The 7,910-nt window shown below is 41.5% G+C and overlaps 1 long non-coding RNA gene across 1 annotated transcript; it reads left to right on the plus strand.

The window, feature by feature from the left end:
• The first annotated feature begins 5,122 nt into the window (after positions 1–5,122).
• LOC110896729 lies at positions 5,123–6,373 on the plus strand. The gene is made up of 3 exons (XR_002568118.2): positions 5,123–5,215; positions 5,762–5,818; positions 6,117–6,373. It is a non-coding gene; the product is annotated as an uncharacterized LOC110896729 (long non-coding RNA).
• Positions 6,374–7,910: the final 1,537 nt, after the last annotated feature.

The raw sequence follows: 7,910 nt of genomic DNA on the forward strand, positions 1-7,910 counted from the left end.
AGGGCAACCAAAGCTTACCGAGACCGCATGTAATAACAAAAACTTTAGTTTAAACCCTCAAACTCTAATAATGCTTATCAAGTCGCAAGAATAGCTCGATATATAACGAGAATGCATGAAATTGAATGTATTAGATGATTTAAACTCGAGGGAAAGTACATGTAAATGTTAAGAAGAAACATTTGATAAGATAAGAACGACACGATACGATTGTCAACGACGACAAGGCATGAAATACGAATAATGAATGGGAAATGTCATGATAAATGATGTTGAAATATGACGTTGGCAAGTATGAAATGAAATCTAATGAATGTACCGAATGTTTTATGTAGATGGCTGATAGGGTGAACGTGAATGATGACGATGAAGCACGCCGAAATGAAATAAGAACTATGGTTGTGGAAGAGGTAAAGAAAGCAATTGAGGCTAGTATACCCCGATTAGATCAGGAAGTCGAGGGGCAAGTATTGGAGATAGTTAATACCTCGGTAACATCTAAGGTGGAAGAATTGAAAGAAATGATTAGTGAATTGCAAGTGAAGAAAAGCAAACGGAGATGTACGTACAAAGAGTTCATGGCATGTAATCCCTTACCATACCAAGGGGATGTTGATCCGATAGCTTGCCAAAGGTGGATTTCAAGCACCGAAGCCGTGTTTACACGGAGTAGATGTGAAGTGGAAGATCAAGTAATGTTTGCCACGGGCCTCCTACAAGCTCGAGCAAAAGATTGGTGGGATGCATACTCGAAGGAATTGGGGGATGATAAAGTACAGTCGTTAACATGGCAAGAATTCAAGGAGTCATTCCTGAAATATTATAGTCCACAATCCGCAATTGATAAGATTCAGGAAGACTTCTTGCGTCTCAGACAGAAGGATGAAACGATTGACGAGATAACAAATAAATTCCTTGAAAGGGTGAAGTTCTGTGAAGAGATAGCGGGGACGGAGAGGCAAAGGATTATACGTTACCATGCTATGCTAAAGGCTGAATATCGAGAATTTGTAAATCCCTCCAAGTGTGCAACGCTGAATGAACTAATTGATTGGGCAAGAGACAGAGAAATTGAGATAAAAAGGCAGGTTGAACGGGGAGAGAAAAGGGTAGCGGAGAAGCCTACCAACGCAAGCCCATCGAAAAAGGAAAGATATCAAGATCAAAGCAAGAAAGGGAAAGCAAGTAGTGAAATTCCGACTTGCAAGACGTGTGGGAAGCATCATTCGGGTGAATGTTTGTCAGGAAAGAAGGGGTGCTACAAATGTGGACGTGAGGGACATCCGTTTTATAGGTGCCCCGAAAACCCTAAGGCGTGTTATAATTGTAATGAAACGGGGCACATTAAAGCGGAATGCCCGAAACTCCAACAAGGGAAAAAGAGAGATGGAAAGAAGGATGAGCCTCCCAAGGCTCGCGGAAGGATGTTTCAGTTAACCTCGGATGAAGCTAAAGCTAGCCCGGACGTGGTTTCAGGTATATTTTTGGTGAATTCCATGCCTATGAATGTTTTATTTGATTCCGGGGCTAGTAGGTCGTTCATTTCTAATGAATTGTTAGCTCACCCATCGTTTAAGCTTGAAAAGATGATAGTACCCTTAGAAGTAGAAGTTGCTGATAGTAAAAGCTATTTGTTACATGATATTTGTAGAAACTGTAAGATCTTAATCGAAGATGAGGAATTTAGTATAGATCTTGTCCCGATGTACATGGGGGAATTTAAAGTAGTTGTAGGAATGGATTGGCTTGCCCAAAACCACGCTGAAATTCAATGTGAAAAGAAAGTTATTCATATATTAACCTCGGGGGGGAAACGGGTAAGTGTTCAAGGAGATAGAGTCATTAAGTCGAAATTGTGTTCTATAATCAAAGCTGTCAAACATGTGAGGAACGGGGGTAGAGCTTATCTATCTTATGTGATTGACACCAATCGAGGTGTCCCAAAGCTTGAAGATGTGAACGTGGTAAAGGAATATCCGGATGTGTTTCCGGAAGACCTACCGGGCCTCCCGCCTGAACGAGAAGTAGAATTTAAAATAGAGCTAAACCCGGGTGCAAAACCGGTAGCTAAGGCTCCTTATCGGTTGGCCCCAACCGAAATGAAAGAATTGATGACGCAACTTCAAGAGTTGCTCGATAAGGGTTTTATTAGACCAAGTGTTTCACCATGGGGAGCACCCGTACTTTTCGTGAAGAAGAAAGATGGTTCGTTGCGAATGTGCATCGACTATCGAGAGTTGAACAAATTGACGGTGAAGAATCGATACCCGTTGCCCAGAATCGATGATCTATTTGATCAGTTACAAGGGGCAAGTTGGTTTTCAAAAATCGATTTGCGGTCGGGTTATCACCAACTACGCGTACGAGAAGAGGATGTGCCGAAGACTGCGTTTCGAACGCGGTACGGACATTACGAGTTTTTAGTAATGTCCTTCGGATTAACGAACACCCCAGCTGCTTTTATGGATTTAATGAATCGGGTATGCCGACCTATGCTTGATAAATATGTAATCGTTTTTATTGATGATATTCTAGTATACTCTCGCAGTGAAGCAGAGCATGCTTCCCATTTACGTGATGTATTGGAAACGCTTCGCAAGGAAAAGTTATATGCAAAATTCTCAAAGTGTGCCTTTTGGCTTAGAGAGGTACAATTTTTGGGTCATGTGATCGATGCGGATGGTGTCCATGTGGATCCGTCCAAGGTAGATGCGGTGATGAATTGGGTACCCCCGAAGAATCCAAGCGAAATAAAAAGTTTTCTGGGTTTGGCTGGGTATTATAGGAGATTTATCCAAGATTTCTCCAAGATAGCCTCTCCTATGACGAAGTTAACAAAGAAGAGTGAAAAGTTTATATGGGGCGAAGAGCAAGAAAAAGCGTTTCAAACCTTAAAAGAAAAGCTCTCAAATTCTCCGGTGTTGACATTACCGGATGGAACGGATGGTTTGGTGGTGTATACGGACGCCTCTCGTCAAGGTTTAGGGTGTGTGTTAATGCAAAGGGGTAAAGTCGTTGCTTACGCTTCGAGACAACTCAAGCAACATGAAGGCAATTATCCAACTCATGATCTTGAACTGGCGGCGGTTGTATTCGCCTTGAAAATATGGAGGCACTACCTTTATGGGGTGAAATGTACTATCTTCTCGGATCATAAAAGCCTCAAATATTTTTTCGAACAGAAAGATCTCAATATGAGGCAACGAAGATGGTTGGAACTCCTTAAGGATTACGACTGCGACATCCATTATCATCCCGGGAAAGCTAACGTAGTAGCGGACGCACTTAGCCGAAAGGAATACCCGACCCCGATTCGGGTAAAGTCCATGAAGATGGTAGTTACTCCTAAGCTACTTGATGAAATTCGGGAAGCTCAAATGAAATCTTTAAATGCTGTTGACTCAAAGAAAGAAAGAACGAAAGGATTCATTCATGAATTGGAAGAGAATGCAAATGGTATAAAAACGAGGTACAACCGAATTTGGATACCCCGGTATTGCGAAGTGAAAGAACTATTGTTGAATGAAGCTCACAAGTCTCGATACTCCGTTCATCCGGGGGCTACAAAGATGTATCAAGACTTGAGGATGAATTATTGGTGGCCAGGGATGAAAAGAGACATTGTCAAGTATGTTGCTAAGTGTTTGACGTGTTCCCAAGTAAAGGCTGAACACCAGAAGCCGTATGGAAAGTTACAACCCTTGGAGATCCCGGTGTGGAAATGGGAACATATAACGATGGATTTGGTGATTAAGCTTCCCAAGACAAGAAAAGGGCACGATGCAATATGGGTGGTCGTTGACCGACTTACCAAAAGTGCACATTTCCTACCTATTCGGGAGAATTATAAATCAGAAAAGATGGCGGAAGTCTACATGAACGAGATCATATCCCGACATGGGGTTCCGGTGTCTATAGTGTCCGATCGGGACACCCGGTTCACCTCTCGTTATTGGAGGAAGTTTAACGATGAATTGGGAACCCAATTACACATCAGCACCGCCTACCATCCACAAACCGATGGTCAGACAGAGCGAACTATCCAAACATTAGTTGATATGTTAAGGGCGTGTGTTATAGAATTCGGAGGAAGCTGGGATGATCAACTACCTTTGGTAGAATTTTCTTATAATAATAGCTATCATAACAGCATAAAAATGGCCCCCTACGAAATGCTTTATGGAAGGAAATGTAGGACCCCGGTTTGTTGGGGGGAAGTGGGTCAACGAGAAATCGCGCCAAAAGAGGTAGTGACCAAAACGAATGAAAAGATTGATATGGTTAGGTCAAGATTGAAAGCAGCGCAAGATAGACAAAAGTCTTATGCGGATCGACGAAAGCGACCAATAGAATTTCAAGTGGGAGATCATGTGTTATTAAAGGTCTCTCCATGGAAAGGAATAATCCGTTTTCGTAAACGCGGGAAGCTAGGCCCTCGATATATCGGGCCATTCAAAATACTCGCCCGGGTTGGGGCGGTGGCATATCGGTTAGAACTACCACCTGCGCTGGATGGGATTCATAACACCTTTCACGTGTCTCAGTTGCGAAAGTGCCTTGCGGATGAGACGGCATACGTGCCTATGGATGACATTGAAGTGGATAAGAAGTTAAATTATGTTGAAAAACCTGTAGCAATCAAGGATTTTAAAGTGAAGCACCTCCGAAACAAATCTGTTCGACAAGTGTTGGTTCAATGGCAACATAGGAAGGGATCGGATCTCACTTGGGAAGCGGAGGATGATATGCGAAAGCACTACCCGGAATTATTTGGTACGTAGTCAGGTTTCGGGGACGAAACCTTTTATAAGGGGGGTGGACTTGTAACACCCCAGTTTTCGTATGTCTTAATATAATAAATTAATAGTGAGAATTTAACGACAAAGAATGGTAAATATAAATTTTTACCATTATACCCTAAAATATAAATTTATGAATAGGTTAACTAAGAATGTGTGAAAATAAAAGTTTAACTATCAAGTAAAGTGCTCAATAGTTGAGGGACCAAAGTTGGACAATTAGAAAGACAATTTAATAAAAATTGTCAACACAATACACACACATCAGATATGTGTGTGCGTGTATATGCGACCAGAAGGGGGGCAAGGAAGAATAAACCCTAATCAACACAAATCAATCAAATTGAAAGGGGATTTGGAGTCTAGGTGAATGTATGACTTAAGAATGGTGATCACCTAAGTGTTTCTTGTATCAAGTAAGTCAAATTTTGCAATTTGGTGAGGTTTGATTTAAGGGGTTTAGTATAATTCGTGAATGTATTGCTAAATTCAGTATGATTAACAGCTTCTAAGGAGGTTTAGACATCACTAGATGCTAAATTTTAGTATGAACATGATTAGGGCAAAAACCCACTTGCATGTCAAATAATGCTTGGAAATTGTGAAGTTTGTATGTTAAATTGATGATTTAATTATGAAATTGTTATGAATGTAGATTTAGAATTGTATGTTTTTGATTTGAATGATAAATCCTAACATGGTAGTATGTTTATGTTGCTCAAGAATGAACTATGGAAGTTGTGCTTAAAATGCTTGTACATTATGCTAATCTAGTGATATGCACACCATGTGTTTGACAAAATGTCTAAGTGAGTTAGTTATGGCTTTTGCATGAATGCTTGTTAAGATGATGCAACCTTCTTATGATAATGATGTATGTAGTTATTAAACGCCATAACATACCATAAGGATTGTAAAATTAATGTTGAAAGAAAGCTAAAGTACGGGATTATGGTATATAGGCACAAAGAAGGAAGAAGGCGCGAGTCACTCAAAGGCACAATCATCACAAGATCGCGGTAAGTTCATATGAACTTTATTTACTTTAATGTAACTTTTCGAAAAGTGGTATTTGGTTCTATGGAATTATTGTAAAGGTTCATAACGGGTCGAATGATGTAAGTATATGGAAAAGTGTGGTCTTTAATGATTCATGGTGAATGATTCGGAAAGTGATACGTTGGATACTTCCGAATGGAAGTATGGATGCTATTAAGGTAACAAGACATGTTAACGGGTTGAACAATGATAGGTAATTAAAGGATTTTTTGAAGTAATATGTGTTTGAACTAATAATGTTTCCGTTATGAAATGTAGGTAAATCTCTTGCTTGAATGCAGCGCGCCCGAACCGAACACACACACGAAACGTCGACTCTAAGCGCTTCCGGTCCAAGTTGTTTGTTTGATGGGTTAACTTACCATTTTGATTAGTAAATGTTATTTTGTATGTGTCTAGTTTGTTAGTAGAAAGTTTGGATACTAAACTTGTGTAGTTTGTACAAAAGGTTCATGGCGAACCATATACGGTTGTAATTTTGATTATGTTGGTAAGTGTCGTAGTATTAATAGTAATGGTATTGTTAAAAACAGGGGGAAAGGTACCTATTACGAACGGGTCATGTCAAAATTTTGGTAAAATTGTAAGAGAAATTGTATGTCGATTTGTCGAATGATGAATTTGGGGCTTCACAAGTGGACGTTTATGTTAAATGTCAAATGTGAAAAAAATTTGGGCGTTTCATGACAGGGCGCATTTGGGTGCCACTCTATGGAGACCTACGTGAGCTCATGATGGACGAGGCTCATAAGTCCCGTTACTCAGTACATCCTGGTTCAGATAAGATGTACCACGACTTAAGGACTACGTATTGGTGGCCTGGCATGAAAGCCCACATAGCAACATATGTCAGCAAACGTTTGACTTGTGCGAGAGTCAAGACTGAGTATCAGAAACCAGCAGGCCTACTCCAGCAACCAGAAATCCCAAAATGGAAATGGGAGCAAATTTCCATGGATTTCGTTACTGGCCTACGTAGGTCCCAACGCGGGAATGACACTATTTGGGTGATAGTAGACCGATTGACCAAGTCTGCACACTTTTTGGCTATTAAGGAAACAGATAAGTTTTCTACCTTGGCAGACGTGTACTTAAAGGAAGTGGTTTCGAGGCACGGGGTGCCAACCTCCATTATTTCCGACCGAGACGCTCGTTTTACTTCGGAGTTGTGGCAAGCTATGCACAAATCCTTTGGCTCACGTTTGGACATGAGCACCGCTTATCACCCACAAACGGATGGGCAGTCTGAACGCACCATCCAAACCCTAGAAGACATGCTTAGGGCATGTGTGATCGATTTTGGCAAGAATTGGGAGAAGCACCTACCGCTAGTAGAATTCTCGTATAATAACAGCTACCACACTAGCATTCATGCAGCACCTTTTGAGGCATTGTACGGTCGTAAATGCCGATCACCTCTTTGCTGGGCGGAAGTTGGTGACAGCCAGATCACAGGCCTAGAACTGGTGGAAGACACAACGGAAAAGATTGCCCAGATCAGACAACGCATGGCGGCAGCTCGTGACCGTTAGAAAAGTTACGCAGATAAGCGTAGGAAACCACTAGAATTCCAGGTCGGTGACTGGGTTCTACTTAAAGTCTCACCCTGGAAGGGTGTGGTTCGCTTTGGTAAACGGGGCAAGCTTAATCCGCGGTATGTCGGACCATTCGAAATTACCGAGAAAATCGGTAAGGTGGCTTATAAATTGAATCTGCCTGAAGAACTGAGTGCGGTGCACAACGTATTTCACGTATATAATCTGAAGAAGTGTCTGTCAGATGAAACGCTCGTGATTCCTTTCAAGGAACTCACTATTGACGAACAGCTACACTTTACTGAGGAACCGATTGAGATCACGGATCGAGAAATCAAAACCCTCAAACGTAGCCAGATACCTCTCGTGCGAGTCCGCTGGAACTCGCGACGTGGCCCAGAGTTTACCTGGGAGCGAGAAGACCAGATGAAGCACAGGTATCCCCAGTTGTTCCCAAATGAAACCCCCAACACTGAAGCTACGACCGAATTTCGGGACGAAATTCCAAACTAAAGGG

Source organism: Helianthus annuus, chromosome 12, assembly GCF_002127325.2.
Source record: "Helianthus annuus cultivar XRQ/B chromosome 12, HanXRQr2.0-SUNRISE, whole genome shotgun sequence".
Taxonomy (NCBI): domain Eukaryota; kingdom Viridiplantae; phylum Streptophyta; class Magnoliopsida; order Asterales; family Asteraceae; genus Helianthus; species Helianthus annuus.